Source organism: Petromyzon marinus, chromosome 6 (assembly GCF_048934315.1).
Source record: "Petromyzon marinus isolate PM22_M1 ecotype Great Lakes invasive population chromosome 6, UKy_Petmar_22M1.pri1.0, whole genome shotgun sequence".
NCBI classification, from domain to species: Eukaryota; Metazoa; Chordata; class Hyperoartia; order Petromyzontiformes; family Petromyzontidae; genus Petromyzon; species Petromyzon marinus.
Window position 1 is genome coordinate 14,849,083 of NC_133672.1, and position 21,662 is coordinate 14,870,744.

The 21,662-nt window shown below is 54.0% G+C and overlaps 1 pseudogene; it reads left to right on the forward strand.

Annotated features, from left to right (window-relative positions):
• LOC116939760 (RNA-binding protein Nova-1-like) overlaps positions 1-21,427 on the forward strand; it is a 37,292-nt pseudogene extending 15,865 nt beyond the window's left edge.
• The last annotated feature ends 235 nt before the right edge of the window (positions 21,428-21,662 follow it).

Consider the following 21,662-nt stretch of genomic DNA (forward strand, 5'->3'; position numbering starts at 1 on the left):
ATGCCAACGTTGGCGAGTTTGGTCCGGGGTTAGCATCGCCGCCATCTCCGCAGCCGCCAATCACGGCTCTGCAGTAAACCATCCGGTGAGGTCTCTGCAATTCCGCCAGTCGGGGAAGAAGAGAGGGGTCGTTGGTCACAGCCTTGTGGACTCAGCGGTCCTATTCTGCTCGTAATTCGAAGCCGTCGCCGCTCTGTTTAAGACCCTTTCTTCTCGTTGCTGCGATGAAGAGTGAGAGTTGAGTGAGGGGGAAAGAGTCGTGCGTCTGTCGACGCCGGTTTTGGTTTACATAACAAATGTCGCGCAGCGCATTTCCCAGATTTCGTCGTTCTAATTGCTTGTTGTTTCTCAAGGCGCTGTGTCTGCGAGCTTCCGTTGTTACCGTCTCGGCCGGTTGAGGTACAGTGCTCGCTGTGTGATCGATTTCACCCGTGGTCTACGCGTCCTTGGGGCGGTAAATGGCGACGGTCGTCGGGGGAGACGCCAGCGCCGGCGGGCGCTGCGGTGACCCTCGGCCGTGCGCGCGCAGAAACGAAACCGAGGGCTCTCGGCAGACGGTTCCAGATGAAGCGAAACGTTTCCAGGATAATTCAAACCGCGTAAACGTGGCTGTTTGAGATATGCGGAGGCGTTGAGAGCATTTTCCCTTTTCTCGGGAAATTCCGACCAGGAACTTAATTGTGTTTGCTGCGTTGCCAGTCGGCTCATAAATCATTCGACGATTTGAAATGAGAACGGGGAAAACAATATCAGCTTGTTTGCTTGAGAAAACTCATTTCGGACTTGGTGCTCGGCGATTTTGGAGCGTTCCTCCACGAAAAGGAGGTCACATCTGTGGCTCCGCGCGAGCTTTATAGTCGAGGTTTGTTTCCCATTCTCGGGTCCCACGGACGAGGGCTGCTGCTCACGAGCCAGATGGATGCAGCGCGTGCGCCACCGTCGCCACCCCCCGCCGCCCCATCTCTCCCAACCCCGCTTGCTCCCTCGCTCCCTCCCGCACGCGCGCGCACTCACGCGCGTACTCTCTCACGGCGCGCATATGGACGCCCGGAGCGTGAACGTGCACGTGCGCGTGGGGGGGGGGGGTGTGGGGTTACGCACGCACGCACAATGGCACGGGCGTCCGTTCAAGCGCGGCACGGACTTCCTGCTGACCTGCCTGAGGAGTTGTGTAATTTGAGCCAAATTCAGGCATTTACAGGCAATTAGGGTGCAATTAGTGGCCGCCCCCAGACTTGACTGCACCCCCCCCCCCCGGCACCAACAGCGGTGGTTGTGTGCTCCTCGTGTAATGGTCAGTCTTGGCAGCGCCTGCGAAAGCGGTGTGGCAACGCGGGCCCGGCGCGACGGCTCAAGGTCACGGCAATCGCCGTCCCCCGCGCCGACGGCGGTGGCAGCAAGCCCCTAGGTGGACGGGATCAAGAACGCGAAAAAAGCGCCCCCGCTCTGCCGCTCTGTCGTCACATCTCTCTCTCTCTCTTTTGTTTTATTTCGCAGCAATTTCAGGCGGTTACAATTAATAGTCCGGCAATTGCAAGAGTCGTTTGCTGGATTGTACTTTATTCTATTGCCGTGCTCTTGTTAAAGACCCATCGTTCTTCCTGGTTATGTAATTTAATTGCGGGCAGGCCATTTTGTTCATTGTGTTATTGCATCTGCAGCCAATTATGCGGCGTTCCTGTGTTTTCCTCTCAGTACGTGGAGCGTCGGCTGTGCCTTTCTCCTGCAGGCAGCGTGCCTTGCCGTGTGGCTCGCGCGAGCGGGGTTGCATCGGCGGAGTAAAATCCCCAGGGCTCCCAGTGGAACTGTTAGGCCTTGTGGGCCGTGCAAGGCGAAGAGGGAACGCAAATGTTTACATCGCGTACGCCTCTTATGGGTCATTAATCTCGCGCTGATTTATAGCTTAAGTCCGGCAGATTGGTAACAGTTAACGCAGCCACCAGGATTAGAGCAGCATCCACTGGGGGAAGGTGATGAAGCTTCCATTAGCTCACGTCGTTCAATCACGTTGACTCAACACAACGGGAACGAGCAGCAGCGGTGGTGGAGAGATGTCATCTCCCTCACCTGGTATGCAGGAAGGCGTGGGTTTGATCTGGACCGTGACGCCTGTATATTTGGAGTTTGCATGTTCTCTCTCTCTCCTTGTGGTTGCGTGGTGGACTTTTCTCAGGGTCCTCCAGTTTTTTTCCATCCACGTTCAGAAGCAACTCTCGTTCAGAGTATTTGGCTGCTGTAAATTTCCTCACCACAAGCCACTTCGTTGAGCAATCATTTGTGGCCAGGTCGCCTCTGAAAAAGAGCAATACAGCTCAGTGGGCCTTACCTGGTAAAACAAAAAGAGTTTAGTTTAGAACCGGCGATGGTCGAGCGTTTCGCTCGATTGTGAGCCCCACCCCGACAAAGGCCCTCCTCACTCGTCACCTTCGTAAGAGGAAATGGCTCGGGCGGAAGTGTTTACATCATAGCGACACACCGCAGATGTTTCCCCTTTGTGAACCTGGCCACTTTGAGGATGTTGTGGACCAGTTTGATGTGGCCACTCCAGAAATAATAAACATGCCGAATTCCTGTTAATTGTTTCTCTTTTTTTTGGGGGGGGGGGGGGTGGGTAGAGGCCGGGGGTGGGGCGACGAGCAAGAGCAGCGAAAATTATTGTCGGGAAAAGTGTGCCCCCCCCCCCCCGCGTGACCGATTTGTGACGCGGCATTGCCCACCTCCCCGCCTCTCTCGCCCCGCAGGCACGACGGAGAGGGTGGCACTGATCCAGGGCACGGCCGAGTCGCTCAACGGCGTCCACAACTTCATCGCCGAGAAGATCCGCGAGATGCCCGCCGCCGCCAGCAAGCCGGAGCCCGTCACCCTGCTGCAGCCGCAGACGGCCGTGAGCCCCGACCGCATGAAGCAGGTGCCTCTTGCCGCACGCCGATCTCGGGAGAGGGAGGGAGGGGGGGCGGGAGGGGGGGGGGTCCCGGGGATTTTGTTTCACTCGCGGTTCAATTGCTGTTTGTGGCGGGTGGGGTGGGAGGCCAGCGGGCTATCGTCGCGAGCGGGTCCCCTTAGCGATGATTCAGTCGCTCTCCGCGCCCTCTATCAAGCGGTCCACGGTCATGAGACTCCAGTCGTCCGCGCGCTGCCGTGATGTGATTTTTCTACCGTGCGTCTCGCCTTCGGCTCATTGGTCCGGTCACTGTGGTCCTGTTGACTGAACTGGCAGCAATGTTGTTTGTGTGCATATGGGCACGTAGCGTGTGTGTGGTTACTTGGTGTGTGTGTTATTGCGTGTGTGTGTGTGTGTGAGTGGGTACGTGGCGTGTGTGTGTGTGGGTACGTGGTGTGTATGTGTGTAGTGTGTGTGATTTGTGTGTCTTTGGGTATGTTTGTGTGTAGTGTGGGGGGCGATAGCCTAGCAGTTACAGCACTGTGCTACAAATCCATCGACCCAAGTTCGATTCCCGCTCACAGCTAATACCAGTGATGATTTATCTGAACTGGTCCCGGGCCTCCCCGAGGTCGACTCAGCCTCAAATGAGTACCTGATGCGATGTGTAAACTTCGGCACGAGGGAGACAAAGGCAGCTGGGCATGATGCTGGCCACCCACCCCTTCGTGTGCCATGCCAGCCTTCATAGGTGCTCGCTAACAGCACTTGCCCCTAACGTCTGTTAAGGCTACACGGGATCTTTTGCCATGTACCCCATGTGCGTGGGTACATGGCGTGAGTGTGCGTTTGACCGTGTGCTTTGCTGCCAAGGCTGCAAGCCATGGGATTTAATGCTGCGTGCGTCAGGCGAGCGATCGCGTTTTAAACACACTGGTGTTATTGCAGGGCTTGTTCAAAATGAAGTCGGATGAATGACTTTGACTCAGACGGGCACTCGGGCAAGCTGACATTCTTTTTGATTACAGAAAAATAATGACGTAAGACATTCTTCATGCTCTGCATGTTCATGTTGGATATCCAGTAGGAAGACAGCTTTTGCAGATGTGGGCTGCGGCAAGGGTTAATGTTCTGTTCAATGCCATTCCACAGGTGACTTCGATGCCCTGTTACGAGCTCTTTTTAAAGGGAAATGACAGACTAACGCTCGCACCTGTCATTTGCAACCAACTTTGTGTACGCGGCCTCCGTCGCTAATCGTTGCAGGCGTGCGTCTCTGCGGTACAAACGCAAACTCTGCAAGGGAGGGTTGCCGTTACATCGCACCCCCCTCTTTGTGTTGTTAAATGAAAGCGGCCCTCTCGTCGGCTCGACGGCAGGAGCCTCTCCTGCGGCGTGGCCGACCGCAGGTTCAAATGCCAGACACCTTTTTTTGCTTAGGCCCGCGAATTCCATGCTGCGTGGTCTCTCGGAAAACCGGTACGGGCGATCCATCTCGACAACGCGAACGCTTTGCCCAAGAAGCTGCCCGCTGTTTAGTTGCACCTATTAATTAAAATCGCTTCCCGCTGACTCGCAGCCTCTCAATGCCCTCCCCCGCCGTCCCACGTTCCGCAGGCAATGCCCGCCTCCGAGAGTGTTGACTGTTCCGTTCGCAATTGGTCTGGCGATCATCGTGCGGAGCGAGCTCCCTGGCATGGTGTGACTACAGCTGTAGCTAGCACCACCCTAAACTCCCCCCCACCCCAGCCTCTCACCCAGCCCCTTCCCCACAGCGATGCATCACTCATTATCTTTGAATTCACGCCCACCGCTCGCTCGCACTGAACAAAGAAGTTTCAGCGAAAGCGCGGGCACGCTTTAGTCTCCTCCCTGGCAGCTTTGTTGGGAGCACGTTTGTTATGGGGGGTTCAACTTTTCATCTTGGGCACATTTGAACGAGGCCTCCTTTTAATTGAAGCCGGCAGTTCTTCGCCGCGAACGGCCACACGCGCACACCGCCCTTTGTTTGGGGGGAATTTGACGTGGGCTGTGAACGCAGCGCTCCGTGGGTTTTTTGTTTGTTTGATAAACAAGCATGGTGAGAATAAATAAACAGCCACGACGACATTTCTCAAAAAGCAAATCAATTTACGGACGTGCATCTTCGAAAGGCGGTAAATTCCAAGGTTAATTATCGCCCTTTGTTCTACACGTTTTGCCTTTTTCTGCGGCACGGTGAGAGCCCATATGGAGATGAGGCGCTCGTCGCACACCCAGCTCCGCTCGCTCCACTCCGCTCTTTGCTTCCAGCCGATCCTGCGTCGGTCGTAGGCTATGCGATTTTTTTGTGTGTTAGTGAGCATGTGCCTGGAATCTTAATGCATGTCGCAGGTTCATCAGAATTCTGAGCGGCGTGTTCGTGCGCGCGCAGCCGCGGTTTGCTTCGTGATCTATGGCCAAGAACCTTCAAGGAGAAACTGACAGTACATTTAAATGATTAAATCGGTTTGGAGTTTTAACGCCCGCCGATGATTTACGGTGGGTACCCTCGGCGTAATATGGCACGCTGTGGCTACGCGAGCGCACTCGGAATATGCACGGGAGTAAACAGTCGCCCGGCATCTGGTATTTCTTTAGTAAACGTAACCTTTAATCAACGTCACACCTGCCGTAATGCCCACCGTCATCTTTTCCTGCGACGGGCGGAATGGCGTCGGACCCAACTCGCGCTTTCATTTCCCCGCGGCTGTTAGCGCCGCGCGCCGCGGAGGCTGCAGAGGTGAATGAGGAATGTAATTAAACGCTGCAGGCTGCGTGTCAAGGCCCAGACCTGAGATTTGTTTCTGGGACTGCCGAGGGTGATGATGATGTCACTCGTGAAATTAAATGCGTGATTACGGTTCTCAGCACAGCGCTCACGCTAACGAGCAAACGTTCATAATTGTGGGGGGGGGGGGGGGGGTTCCTTGTGTGCGTAATATGCTCATTGTTGATTTTTTTTCTTCAAAATTTCCAACAATTATTATTGTTCCTTCATAAAAAATAAAATGGCGTCTCGGCATATGTCACCGCCGCGTTGAGGCGAAGGCTGAGATCCTGCAGGAAAATGGTGAAATTTGTCCAAATTCGCAATTGGTGAATCGTCGTCATCATCATCATCACCACCTATGATCAATCCACTGGGTTTAAGGCCCTTTCCGATCCTCTGCTAATTACTTTTTTTAATCATACAAATGTCACGACAATATGACCTATATATGTTTAAACCTGTGTCCAGCTCTGGCCACTCTGCATTATTAATGCATTTATTTGCGAGCTTTTGAAAAATTAATCTCGGTGGTGGGATGTGGGAGCGTTTATTGAGGCACGCGAGGCTACGGAGCCAGCAATCTTTAGGCTCTTGAGTCCGAGCCCAGGGGCCCAGAGGCCAAGGCGAGACACAAACATTACCTTTCCCACCCTGAGAAATCTGCTAAGGCAAAATAATTTAATGGCATCAACTGATTGGCCAGAAAGTGTGGGAGAGACGGTGGCTCACGGTTTTGAGTTTGTCTGTCTGTGCTGCTGGTGGCGGCGCATGAGGAGTGGACATTAGTGCGCGAGTTTTTTATTTTATCGAAAGGTATTGACGCGTAGGCGGCATAATGCCGTGCAGGGCCCCCGAGCGATGAAGGGAGTGATGGCGCCGTGGTCGACGCTGATCCTGACATTCGCCGTTGGCCTCGGGGCGTTTGGCAGCGTTGAATACCACAAAAGCAAATACGGCAACAGCAACAACAACATTGCCCAGTGAAAAATGTGAAAAAGACAAACGGCGATTCTGCCTCCGAGACTTTTGACCATTTGCCTATCTTTGGTGTATTGCATGTTTCATGCTAAATGTGTTGCTGTTCCACTGTGGAACGAGCAACTGTGAGGTGGGGCTCCATGACGGGAAGGCTTCGCTGACGCTAATCAAAACCACCTTGTCCCCTACCTGGCTCCCCACGAATCACGCAACATGGATAATTATCAGGGGGTCCTTTCTACATTATGAGCTGATGGGAGATTTGCTGTTATCCACGTATGCTTTAACTGGGCTTCTGCTCTGTGTATACACGCAGTGAGGTCTCTGGTACTCTGCTCTGTGTATACACGCAGTGAGGTCTCTGGTACTCTGCTCTGTGTATACACGCAGTGAGGTCTCTGGTACTCTGCTCTGTGTATACACGCAGTGAGGTCTCTGGTACTCTGCTCTGTGTATACACGCAGTGAGGTCTCTGGTACTCTGCTCTGTGTATACACGCAGTGAGGTCTCTGGTACTCTGCTCTGTGTATACACGCAGTGAGGTCTCTGGTACTCTGCTCTGTGTATACACGCAGTGAGGTCTCTGGTACTGTGCTCTGTGTATACACGCAGTGAGGTCTCTGGTACTGTGCTCTGTGTATACACGCAGTGAGGTCTCTGGTACTGTGCTCTGTGTATACACGCAGTGAGGTCTCTGGTACTGTGCTCTGTGTATACACGCAGTGAGGTCTCTGGTACTCTGCTCTGTGTATGCACGCAGTGAGGTCTCTGGTACTCTGCTCTGTGTATACACGCAGTGAGGTCTCTGTGGTACCCCGTGTTTTATGAGATTTTGGAGTCCACCGTTTCCCCAGGATGGCCGCGCTCCACGGGGGAAGAGGGCTGTGAGTTAACGTAGCCAACTCTAGACAGCGATGCAGAAAGCAGCGCTCCAGTGACGGGTTGCCACCTCCTGGGGTACAAAACAAAAACGGGAAGTGATAGGACGAATCATATTTCGTAATAGCAAAAAAGGGGAGGGCTACAGAGGAATTGTCCCGAGTGGCGGATTGTCGCAAAACTTGACAAAAGCCAGGACTTGTGTGTGTTGTCCTGGAAAGACTTGCAGACATTTCGGTAGAGCTACCTTAAAAAGAGAGGATTTCATGGGAAAGCCGGGATGGGTGGCGACCTCAACTGCTGTTCTGTACAGCGCGGCCTTGCCTCTGTTCCATGAGCCCTGGCCGCCTCTACGTGATGACAAAACAATAATCTCACAAGCTCGCTGCATTTATAGCCGCTCTGTTTTTTTTGCCATTTTTGTTGTTGTGGCTCTTGCCAGCGTGCTCCCAACGTGCTCCACGGTAAAGCCAATAACCGTTTAAACTATGAAGAAATTTGATGATCCTCCCAAGCTGGCCTGTTGAGAGGGCTTTTGTAAATCAACGTGTCTGGCACATCATATTGGGGGGGGGGGCAGGGGGGGGAGCTGATGGAGACTGCTCTGGGACCATTGGTTGCTGCTCACAGAGCCTGTTGGGTTACCGGCAAGACCTCCGCCACCCGGATGGAATGTGCGTCTTTTGGATTCTCGTGTTTTTTTTGCGGATTAATTTTTTTTTACCCCATTCACCAATATTGGCGAGCTCGCCGTATCCGGAGTGCGGGAGGCTTTGCTGTCGGCCCCGCCAATGGTGCCGTGCTTGCTGGCGTGCGACGCCGTCCTCGGGGGGCCTCGGTGCCACGTCTGTCAAATAAATGCCCGTCAAAGCCGCGGCGGATGTGATGTGTACGCCACCGGCTAGTTTCTGTTTGTTTTACTTTCGTCCTTAAGCAGAGTAAAAACAAACGCAGTGGTCCGACTGGACACCCTACATCGTGGAGGATGTTACTCAGCGCCGGCGCTGCCTACATGCCCTTCTCGATGATTTGTGTCACCTTCTCCATAGGATGCACACACAGCATCTACACATGAGTGTGTAATCCATACACAAAGACAAAGATCCCCTGTATAGCCTTAACAGACTGTAGGGGCAAGTGCTGTTAGCGAGCAGCATCTATGAAGGCCGGAACGGTACACGAGGGGGTGGGTGGCCAGCAACACGCCCGGCCGTCTTTGTCTCCCTAGTGGCGATGTTTACACATCGCACCAGGTACTCATTTGAGGCTGAGTCGACCTAGGGGGAGGCCCAGGACCGGTTGAAACAATCGTCACTGGTGGTGGCCGTGAGCACGAATTGAACCCAGGTCGCCAGCTTCGTAGTGCAGCGCGCTAACCGCTACACCACCGCACCGCGCACACGCACGTGCACGTGTCTGCGGTGTGTGTGTATTGCCCGTCGTACCTACACATTTACCAAATCACCTAGAATGCGCTCAATCCCATCCTATCTCGGACATTAAGTGGTGCTCAGCCTGGATAGTGCTCTGCTTACTTGATCATCGGCTGAGGGTTGTGCGGCAAAGTCTAGCGTCGCCACTGATCTTCTACGCTCCCAGATACATTAGCCCCCCCCTTCCCGCCTTCACCAACCCACACTAACCAGCGTAGTGAAGTATGGTCAAATACAGCTCACTAGCGTAGTGAAATAAAGCATTTATTTGGCTAGAGCAGTGGTTCTTAAGCTTTACTGCAGCCTTACATCCCTTTGGTTCCCAAACGTAACAAACATGTATGTTAATAAATACATTGAGGGTTTGATTAAACAAAATCGTTGTACTCACGTGCCCGTGCTTAATTTATGTTTCGATGATTTACCTTATAAAAAACATCTGCTCAGGTCAGGAAGAACCACTGGACTAGAGCCTTCAGAGCGTGGGGAGGCCCTCATCCACTGGTGGAATTTACTAAAAGGGCCGTATGTGTACGCACGCATATGCGCGCTCTGTGTATATGTGTCAATCAGAGCGTGTGTGTACATGCTGTGCTGTATAGCAACGTGAGCATGTGCAGAGCGTGTGCTGCATATACGCGTCTGCCTCAAGCTTGGCGCAGGTGACACCAGTGACATCTCGAGCATTAGTGGCGAGTGACGGGCCCCGTATGCATGCTATGTGCCCTATGACCGATTGTGTGTGTGGGTGTGTGTGTTTTATGGTGGTTATGTGGGGGGAGCGGTTGTGTAGTGGTTAGCGCACTGCGCTGTGGACGCGGCGACCCGAATTCGATGTTTGCTTGCGATCAATAACAGTGGCGTATATGTGAACCGGTGCTGGGCCTGGGGCAGTGTGAAAACAACATCAGCAAGTGGGGAGACAAAGGTGGCTGGGCGTGGCGTTAGCCACCCAGCACCTTGTTTGCCGTGCCAGCCCTCATAGGTGTTCGCTAACAGTCCTTACACGGGGATGTTTGTCTTTTGCTTCTGTATGGTACAGCAGCAGCAATGAGAATTGATGTCTCAACCTGGCTTGCATTCCCCTTGGATGAGCTCAGTCATGAATGAGCCCCCCGGTGTGATGTATTAACTCCAACAATAGGGAGACAAAGGTGGCCGGGCGCTCGTGAAGTTAAACGATTGACCACCCAACGTGCTGCGCCGGCCTTAATTGATACCCACTAGCTTCATTTCCCCACAGTATAATTCGCTTAATTTGGAAACTTAGTGTGTGTGGTTTATAGGGTCACAGAGGCGTGAAGAAGTTAGAGCGTAAACGGGCATTACAGATCTTTTCTGTGTGGTAATGGAGGCGAGGCTTAGATGGTTTGGGCATGTGTTGAGAAGAGGGAAAGAAGATGTAATTAGACGGGCTATGGAGATTAGAGACCCATAGACTCGAGCAGACACTCATAGACTCGCACAGAGACCGATTGGCTCGCATAGAGACCCACATACTGCTAAAAAGAACTATAGACTCATACAGAGATCCAGACTCACACAGCGAACTGTAGACTCATACAGACACCGATAACTCACATAGTGACTCATCGAGTCACATAGAGACCAATCCACTCACATAGAACTCCACGGAATCGCATGCAGGCCTCTGGATGAGAAGGGCTATGGAGATGCCACCGGCTGCAGAGCAGAAGGCGTCGAGGGAGATTGAGGGCAAGATTGGAGGACGTGGTGGAGCGAGATACAAAGAGGATGAGAGAAGAGGCGGAGGACAGAGGAATTGGGAGAACGGACGACGGCGTCGACAGGGCAGCGCGTTCTTCAATTTGCGGGCCGAGGCTTCTTCTTCTTCCCGGGTTTATTAAGTTGCGTCGTCGGCGTAAGTGCCGTGCTTACGAGCGGCTGCACTTGACTCGATAAATAAATAAATGACATCGCCGTACGACTTCAACGTCGGCGCTGCCAAGAAATGAAGTGGAACCCAAAATGTTCCGGTCTCGTGGGTCGTTGCGTGGTCGCGTAGAGTTTCACGAGCAGGTTAATGTGGTTCCAGCAGGTATGCGTGTGGGTACTTCCCGAGTTTATAATTGATCCTGTGACCGAATCGCCCAAAACAGCCAAGTTAAGTAGGATTTTGAGCCTGGCTCGTGCTTATATGAGTCACCACCAGGCCTTGCCAGCCGTTGTAGACACGAGGATAAGGGGTGGTCGAGAGAGATGGCAGGACAAGAATGGATTCTTAACTCCATCTGTGTAGATATTTGAGTTTTGCACCATTGTAAGCATGGGTTTCCTCCAAGTTCTCCAGTTTCCTCCAATTAGCCAAACTCTCATTGAGAGAATTGGCCAAGCATCCCAAGGGAAGTCACTCCAGAGTCATGAGACGCATCATATCTATTAAAAATCACTATCCGTTGCATCTCATACCAATCTTTCATATATGCTCTGTATATGCCCCAACTCGTACCTCTCCTGTATTGCTCTTCTGAATACATCTCTAAATATTTCTGTTTATTTATTTGATGTTTGTGGCTGGTGACCACAGGAGAGAGGGTCAAGGGCATTACTGCGAAGGTAGTTAATAGCCGTGGACGTTTTGTAAACGTGTGTCCGTGCCGTGCTCGGTCGGCTTGCTGCTCTTCCACGGTCACAATCCACGCACACACACGCAGCTGCTCAAGCCCAAGTGGCTCGTATACCTACCTGAAGTGACTGCGCTCAGTGCGGGCGTGTGGGCGTGCGGGTGGGACGTGTCCCACTGCCCAGGGAAGGGCAGCGTTAAGTGCCTTGTGTGGCCCGTGTTTTTGCTAGCGGCTCCGTAATGGTCTGCGGTGCAGACACAGCACTTCCAATCACGTCAACGCCAAAACAAAGCACTGTATTGTGTTTATTGCAAATACTCTGGGCTTATTGCGTTTTGGGAAGTGTGATGCATGACGGCGGATGAGCGAATGGCGTTCAGTCTGTAGGCTGGATGAGTAGTCCATGGCAAGGAAAGGTAAAAGGTAAAGACAACGAGCCTACCTTTACCCTACCTTTTACCCTTACCCCATACAAATTACCCGATTACAGGATATTTACTGGGGTACTACACATGAAAAAGGTTTATAACAGGTCAATGCGAGGTAGAGCGCTTTATTCGTATAGAATACTCTCGAATAGGAAGTTGAGGCTGTCGACGACACCGTCCTCCATAACCTCCTCGTCCCAGTCATCAACAACCTGATCAAGTTTGTCATTGCTGTTGTCCTCGGACAAACGATGGGCAATGAGATCCTGCGCCGCTCCGGCCCGGTTAGACGGGACCTTCAGGCAGCCGGCCGCGATCCACGAGCGCAAGCACACGGACTAGATGAAGAGCGTCGACGACAGCGTCTGGCGAGCGCACGTGAACTCCCGCCCGGCTCCGCTATTCGCACCTTCGCAGGGAGTTGACGTCGCCGGCGCTCCCAAGTAGTCGCAGGCCATCTTGTAGTGGGCGGGGAGCAGCTCTTTGCGGGGAGACCACCACCGCATTACGTCAATGAAGGCGCTGGCGGTCGTGACGCCCATGCTCAGAAAACTATCGACTTCATCGCCGTCGTCGACGGAGCTGCCGACGTTGCTGTACAGGGCGCTGAATAGCGACCCCTCCTCTATGTGGGCAGCGACTGCTGTCGGCGGGATCGCGAGCACGTCCGGGTAGCGATGCTGCAGGACGGAGCGGACCGTGGCCTTCAGTGTCGCCAGCTCATCTTGGTCTGTCGTAGTCGGCAGCTGTGGATTCAAGTAGGACGCCACAATGGCGGGTTCCTGAAACAGGAAGTCGCGGTACCGCACCAGCCCGGCCTTCATCCCCGTCGCTGTCAAGGACTCATTGATCGCTCTAAGAGCGACTTCACCGCGATCGCAATCACGGATCAGGAGCTCCATCGTCACCGGCACGAGATCCAATGTCGACTTGCGGTCCGCCGACAACGAGGTCATGACCTGGCGCGGCATTCGCAGGAATGCTGTCACGATGTTTGCCCACTGCATTTCAGAGAAAGCACTGACACCGATCACATCCTGGAAGCACGCCATGGTAATTTCCAATGGGACACGCTTCTTGATGGCGCCGTGGCCCACGTCAAATGTCGAATTCCACCTGGTCGACGTGTCCTGGTGCGTCGGCTCCTTGCTGGCGAGCTTGGCGATCTCGGCCTCGCGGCGGTGCGACCGCCGGACGACCTTGCCGCGCCTGATATTGACGAGCGCCGATCTGGACCGAATGATCCGCGCAGCGAGTATGGTGGCAAGCCCGCAACTGCTCATATCTGACGTCCGCGTTGACCAGGGCGAACAACGTCTTGACAGCACTGGTCGCATCGGAGCTATTGTCGCTGGTCACAGCGAGCGGCTTGGTCGAAACATTGCGCCCAAGGCTTTGGAGGTGCTCAGACAGAGCGGTGCCATTGCGCTTGCCGACACCCCTTCCGGACTGCACATCGAGGATCGTCAGCAGCATGGATTTCGACGCACCAGATTTGGTGTCGATCCAGTGCACCATGACCACTCGTCGATGGTGAGCGAGATGGTGACGTCCAGGTTGGAGACGAACACCCGGCTGTGGGCGGCATGATGGCGTGAGACTCAACAATACTGCGAATGATGGTGCGGGTCGATGGGCCCTCGTATCCCTGCATCAATGTGTGGACCAAGGTCTTGAACTTGTCGCTGCTGGCGGCTCGCAAAGAAATTACACCTTGGATAACAAAATCAACCATTGCGTTCTCAAACTTTACCAGGAGGTGATCCAGGATTGCTAGCCGGCTCAGCGTTTGCCGCATTAGGCGGCTCGCCGACGCCGACGTCCCGACCTCGCTGCCTGGGGCGAGCACGTTGTGCTTCTTGAGGTGGGGCTTTCCACCCCGACATATTCGTGTGGGAGTAAAACCACTTGCGGCAGTGCACGCACTGCCGCTTTCCTTGCTGCACACGGAGATCACCCTCCACCCAATCGTAGCGTGTGCTCCCACGGGAACGCATGCCACTGCCTCTTTCGATTGCTGTTCGCAGCGACCCTGGAAAAGCCATTGCTGGCATCCTCGACCTCATCCTCTAACTCAAGAACGTGGTCCGTCTCTATCTGGTCCGACATCAATGATCCCAATTTAAAATGGAGGCTACGGACTGCGCCACGGAGCTATTATCGAGCGGTAAACAAGGCACCGTATTTACCGGGTAATACTTTGCGCTACCTTTACCCTACTGGGTAATTCTTCCGCGCTACCTTTACCCTACTACCCTTTACCTTACCCCTTGGCATGGTTGACACCTTTACCCTTTTACCTGGTAAAAAGGGTAACTTACCTTGCCGAGGCCTACGGATATAATGTGGACACACGCAGACACACGCACGAGTTCTACAATGTTTACAACAAGACTGCCCTGGCTTCTTAAGTCTAAAGTAATGCAGAGAGTAAAATTGCTTGTTTTCTTCTAAAGAAGCTTCGAAAGGACCCATTTTATACAGCGGTTCATTCCGGTGCAGGCCATGAACGCTCGACCGTTGATTGAAGTGCGGCACAATGCGCCGTACATCCTGTTTCTAAAAGCCTCTGTTGGAGACTCCAACGCCGCTGCTAATGCCGATGGCCGGTGCTGCCCCCACGTTTTCGGCGAAGGGCCGCGCGGGATTTTTTTTGACGAGCTGCAGCGCGCGAACTGCCGACCACCGCCCCCCCACCCCCCTCGCGAAAGACCGGCACAGGGGGTCAGAGGTGTCAGCGGGATGGTCATGGCTGCCGGAGACTTCTGACGCAATGTAAAAAAATCCGGCGCGTCGGCCCGAAGGCGTTCACGGGGCTCCGTATGGTCCTGTACTTTTTTTATATGCGTGTGAGAAGATTATAATGTCGCCGCCGTAACTCGATGCTGATTTCTTTTGGATGAACTGAGCCCGCTGAGGGAACAGCAGACAAAGCAGCCCCAACATCCATTGAGAGATGGAATGCCTTTGTTTTGAGTGAACTGGGGGGGTGAGGCAGTGGTGGGGGGTGCGGGTTTGAGCGGAATGGGTGAGAGTGGGCGGTCAGAGCCTCGTGTTTGTTACGCGGCAGATTTAAAGACGGGTGGAGTCGCAGATGAATTGTGGGCTGGAACAATGCCTTTTATGATGACACCTGTCACAGGATAATTCCACTCTGGCAAAAAAAATCGTTCGGAGGAGATTTGATCGCTGTGGGCGACGGTAACCCTTCTCTCACCGGCCTTTGCATTTGTGCGCAATTGTTTTGCAGGCGAAAATCATCGTGCCGAACACCACCGCCGGGCTGATCATCGGCAAGGGTGGCGCTACCGTCAAGTCCATGATGGAGCAGTCAGGCGCCTGGGTGCAGCTCTCGCAGAAGCCGGAGGGCGGCAGCTTGCAGGAGCGCGTGGTGACGGTGAGCGGCGAGCCCGAGCAGTCGCGCCACGCCGTGCAGCTCATCGTCCAGAAGATCCAGGAGGACCCGCAGAGCGGCAGCTGCCTCAACATCAGCTATGCCGGCATCACGGGGCCCGTGGCCAACGCCAACCCCACCGGCTCCCCATACGCCAGCCCCGCGCCGGGCATCTCCCCAGGGGACGTGCTGCCCACCGCGGGGCTACTGGGCCACGCCGGCCTTGCCAACGTGGCCGCCTTCCCGACCGTGCTGTCGGGCTTCGGCGGAACCGACCTGGTGGCCATCTCGTCGGCGCTCAGCACCCTGGCGGGCTACGGCTACAGCCTGCCGGGGCCCGGGCTGGCGCTGGGCCTGGCGCCGGCCGCGCCGACGCCCATGTTCGGCTCCAGCCCGTCGGCGATGGCGGCGGCGAACATCCTCGCGAGCTACGCCAACGAGGCGGGCGGCGTGCCCGGCTCCGGGGGCGCCGCCGCGGCCGCGGCCGCGTGCGCCGCGGCGGCCGCGGCCGGCGGGGCCCCCGGCGCGTTCTCGCTGGGCGGCCTGGGAGCGGCGGGCATTGCCGCCAACGGCGGGTACATGGGCTCGGCGGCCACGCCGCTCATGGCCGGCGCTCTGCTCGGCGGGGAAAAACACGACGGTGGCAAGGACGCGCTGGAGATCGCGGTGCCCGAGAACCTGGTGGGCGCCATCCTCGGCAAGGGGGGAAAGACGCTGGTGGAGTACCAGGAGATGACGGGCGCCCGCATCCAGATCTCCAAGAAGGGCGAGTTCGTGCCGGGGACGCGCAACCGCAAGGTGACGATAACGGGGCCCCCGGCCTCGACGCAGGCCGCACAGTACCTCATCACGCAGCGCATCGTCTACGAGCAGGGCCTGCGCGCCACCAACCCGCAGAAGGTCGGGTAGCGTCGCGCTCCGGCTTTGGCCGTCCCATCTTTCTCCCACACCCCCCCCACGCATCCAACCCCATGTCTCAAACAACACCCATCGCCCCCTCTCTCCCCCCCCGTGCATCCCCCCCCTGTTATCCCACTCCTGCCTGCCAAACTCAAGATGTCACGTGTTTATTTTCTAAAATGGTACCTAACCGGTGCCTGGTGTGCGCTGCAACCTATTCTGAACAACAACAAAAAATGTTTAGCACAATGCAGTCCGATGCAGGGCAATGGCCGTGGCGGCGTTCCCGTCCGTCGCACAAAACAACTACGGCGGTTGCGCAATCGTACATTGCGTGTCGACGCTTTTCGTGAGGAGAACGGAGGGCAAAGCACACGACGAATTGGATTCCTCGGTGGCACATCGAACAGCTCGACCTGTTCCTGTTCGCAAACAAACAAAAAAACCGTTTGGAACCTGATGTCCAGGAATCGGCCACTTGAGCACCGATCGCTAAATGCAATTTTATGCTCGAGCGCCGAGCGTAGCGGGATACATCACCCCAGGCGCGCGACTACTCGAACCCAGTTTTGGAGTCTTTTAGGAAGTGCCGTCAGGGGCGAGGCCGGTGGGCCACCGCAGGCAGGCAGAGCCTCCTCCTCCTCCTCCTCCTCCGTTGAACGTGCGACACCGACAACTAATTTAATTTTCGTCACTGACTATTGTATGTAGAAAAATGAAGGCACCCTTATTAATAAGCTGCGTATTTTAATATATGCCCTTTGTGTGTGTGTTTTTGTTGAGCTCGATGTTATTGTTTATATACGTATGTGTGTGTGTGTGCGTATACAGTTTTAAGTGGCTACAAGCGCTCTTGACAAGTCTTATCAGCTTTAAGTGAGGCGTGCGAGGGAGGGCAAGCGTGGGGCCCAGGTGTTAATGCTGCTGGAAAGAAAGAAAAACAAACTCCACGCGCATCTTTCCGTTTCCCGATCATCGCGGCCGATTAAACAGCGAGAATACAGCAAGAGGAGGGTGGCAATAATTACTCAGCGGTTTGCCAAGACTATGGATGTTTACTCCATGTCGGTTTCAAGTGCAGCTGCATTGGACAACGTATGCATGCGACTTACATAGTAATTACAGAAAACAAAATATATATGTATAGTAATAACGATTACAATTTACAAACGTTTTAGGCATATTTTTAGAATGACCAAATGCGTTGTAGATAGACAGGTGATGTCGTTTTGTTTTCACTCGGATGTTAGTTTTTTTGCCGTTCGTCTTTGTTTTGAATGTACGTGGTTTAAAAAAAAAACAGATGTTTATTTGGATTTGTGCTGGGTATTCTTTTTGTTGTTGTTGTTGTGGCCAGGTTTTCAACGTCACGTCGATTCTTTTTGCGCTGTGGAGTCCTGCCGGTTCCCCCCGTCACACTTGACCCTGTAGCCGTGTTTAAAACGTGTGCAAGTGCCAACTGTACTGAAAATATATCTAGAGACAGTATTTTGATGTACAGTAAACTAGTTTTCATAGCTGTTCAACAACAACCCGTTTGAATTGTAGGATAGATTTTTGGTATGCGGAATCCGTATTATGCTAATATGTGCGATTGGTGTTTAAAACAAAAAAGTGGAATTTGTGTAATTGCATGGACATGGAATGCAAATGTGAGGGGTTTTTAATGTACGCCATAGGTGCACTATATGTGACATACAGCGAGCATATGTGAGTTGCCAAACTGCTTTTAAACGGAGAGAAATACTCTCACTCGCAGAGCAGCGGGCCAGCAGTCCCTCCGAGCCGCGCTCTCGAGCAAAATTCCCGTGCCCCATACCCACGAGCAAGGGCCGCGTGCCGCGTGCCATGCGAACGTCGCCCGCCACCGAATTCGTCCGGTCGCCGCGACGATCCGAAGGTCCCCTCCCTTCGGTGCGCCCCCCCCCCCCCCGCCGCTCCCCCCAGTGTTAATATGTAACTATGGGTCTCTCGGAAATGTCCACGTCGTTGGCATTAGCGCCGTCGTTTAATTAATCGTTTCTCACATCCCGCCCGAGCGCCGAGCCCCGCAGGGGGCTGGCCTTGGCTCGCGCTGCCGAGGTTGCAACGTTCCGAGCGAACGTTCGCCCGGCACCTGTGAAGCCGCGCGATGGCTTGCCTGCTTTGCGTGTCGTTCCACTTCACTCTGCGGCGGTGGGGGGGGGGGGGGTGGGCAGGAACAGCGCAGCCTCCTCGCCCAGGGCTCCATCGCCCGTTCGTCTCAACGGGCGTAGTAGCAGTGTTGATGCTTTCATTACGTAACGTGTGCAGCGCAGTGTAGTTTCCCACGTGGCAGCAGAAGCGGTCTGCCGAAAGGGATAGCGGCGAGCGTAAAACATGGAGCAAGAAAAACGTTCTGAGGCGACCCATAGTTGCATATTCACTCATGGGCCGCGTGCAGTCGATCGCTCAGCGGGGCCCTCTTTTAATTGCTCTCACGATTTGTCTTAACGCTGTGACTTTTTCCAGGATCTTGTTGTGTCGTCGGCTTAAGCTCTATGTTCCCGTTAAGCCCAGCATCGCCGTAGTTAGCGTATTAATCTAAAAAAAATACAATTTATCTGCCGTGACATTTTCCCAGACCACGCTTAACCGAGCTCGTTTGCAGGGAGTGCCGTTAGCCAGCGGTGCTCGACGCAGCTTTGCCAAACGCATTTAATGTGCGGAATTTTACCATCGGCGGTGTGTGCATGTTCGCCTGCTTAGAAGTATTTCTGAGAAAAAAAAGTATTGTTTGTAACTTTTAAGTGGAGTATGTGAAATAATATTTAACTGGGTCTGTACGACGTGCACTTTCTCTCCATGCTCTATTACTTCATCATTATACTACTTACAAAGCAACGTTACTGAAATGCAGAGTTGTATAAAACTAAAAAAGAACTTTACTTGAATTTCTCATTCCACAGCTGAAATGACCCCCCCCCCTCCTCGCCACCCTGTCATTGCCCCTTGCCTTTCCGTGCCCCCCTCCCCACACCTCTCCTCCCTGCCCCCCCCCTCCTTCAAAACAGGAAGATGAGTTTACATTCTTCATAGTTAGAAACAAATGAAGCTCCCACGTGGTCAGGTTGTCCTAGTCTCCATTTCTTTGAAACAAATTGTGGCAAACGATTTGTTGATACCATTTTTCATGTAACTCCTGACATCTGTGAGGCGACGTTTCTCATTTAGCCTTTAAATTATTTAACCACTCTTAATCAAGTCCGGACAGTGATTGAGGAGTTTGTACCATGCTAGTGTTTTTTTGTGTGTGTGAAACTGTTGGAGTTGAATGCTGTAGAGGATATTTCTATTATACTCATTATCATTTATAAATATGTGCTTTTGTCCATCGCATCACTCTGTGTCTCCTGTCTCATTTTTATCTCTGCCTGTCGCAAGCCTCACGGTCCATCCACTCGGGTCCTAACTGAGCACCTTCAACATCCCACAGCGAAAAGTTGCTCCGTCGGTCCATCGTCTCGCGCCGCCTGCCGCGCCACCACCACCCCCCCCCCCCAACTCCTCTCCGCCCCCCACCCCCCCCCCGCTCGACCGCAAATTGCTCACCCCCTTTCACCCAAGGCTCGATTTGCGCGAGATTTTTTCTTTTTTTGGACAAAAACGAGCGGTACGCAAAAACAAAATAAAACAAGAGGGGACGCGAAGTGGAAATTTTCAAACCCATCGCCGACCGAGACTTCGGGTCGGCGATGTCGACGGGTGGCCACAGCAACGGCGAGGCGGTAATTCGACACAGATGGGGCAACTTTGATTCCACGAGAGAAATAAAATAGCATGTAAATAAAAACACGCATGGTAGTTGATTCCACACATATATGTTTGTTTTGGGTTACCACTGACTTGGAGCGGGCAGCCAAGTGCCTCCTCCCCCCTCCCCCACTCCGCCCCCCCCCCCAACTCCCCCCCCCCCCGCGTGTCACGGTGACCTTGTCCCCACCACCATCGTCAAGGTGTAACCTCATTCTCAGGGTTGTGCCCTTCCATGCTGTGCTTTTTTGACCGGTCCAGCTGGGTGGCCATCAGCATGCGTCGTTTTTTGAGGGATGCGGGGGGTGTCCTCCACCGCACCGCGGGGACCCCCCCCTCCCCCCACTCCTCCAACCTTCACACTCCGCGACCCCCCACCCCACCTTTTTGCACCCCTGCATCCCCCTTTTTATACTAACGCAACATGGTTCCTGCACAACCTCTCCATCCATGAGGTGCCCGCCCCTCCCTCCCTTGGTCAGGCATCTCCTCCCGCATGGTGACGATGATGATGATGATAGTGGTGATGGTGGTGGTAAATGGTGGGAGAGAAAGCAGCAGCAGAAGCAGGCAGTGTAGCCAAGGGTAGCGTGCGCCGTCAAGCTGCTGTTGTCGCCGCCGCCGTTGCTGCTGCTGCTGGTGGTGGCACCCAGATGGCGTGGCGGTGGTGGGGCCCTTCCCGTGAGGGGGATATTCCTCAACGCCCAACTCACGCGCCACGCTTAACCGTGGCGGCACGCGAACCGCGCCGCGTGCCCGGTCCCCGCTGTGCCGGTGCTCGTGGCCTGCCTGTGTGTGTGCGCGCGTTTGATGCCGCGCGTGCGGAACCTTGGCCCGCGGCGCGTCTCACGGCGTGTCCCGCCGGGCTCGGAGCGTTCCGCGCGGGGGAGGGGGGGGGGGGGGCAGGGGCCGGGGGGGGTTTGCTTTGTGTGGCCGTCCGCTCCGCCGAGTGAGCGACGCAGCGAGGAAAGTTTCGTTCAATTTGATTCGCCTAATTTATGCAGCGCGTCATGTCGCATTGCACATTATTTATGGTTCGGTCGTACAAACGTAATTTTCATTGGCAGTCAGCCGATAGGTTAGTTCGTGTTTGATTTTAAGTGCAATATTCTGTTTGGTTTTTTTTTAGTTCGATTTGAAAGGGATTACCTCATTCGCATATTTTCCGTGTTTGCACTCCTATCATTTGCAATTTTTAAAAGTCGTTTCGGGGGAATAGCGCCGACCCGCATGATTAGGCATTCAGTATTTACGCTGTTCGCAGGACTTTTTATTTATCTTGTAAACTCGAGGCAGCTGTACAGTGTCCGTGGAGGAAGAGCCGGTGTATATATTTGTTACTCCAAAGACTTTATTTTTTGTACTTAAATAAAATATAAAGAACTCACCCATGGTACATGTGCAGTCTAATTTATAATTGGTCCTTCAAGGTGGAGTCGCTCCCAGGATCGCTCCCGTTCACGCTTTAAAACCGCCACCCCCTTCTTTCTCACGTCCCCACGATGGAGGCGAGCCCGTGGCACCAAGTTCAAGCCAGACAGCGATGGGAGGCAAATTCTTCTCTCTCCGATAACCCACGGATTGCCGTTTGCTTTGACCCGGCGTCTGACCTGCCGCACGCT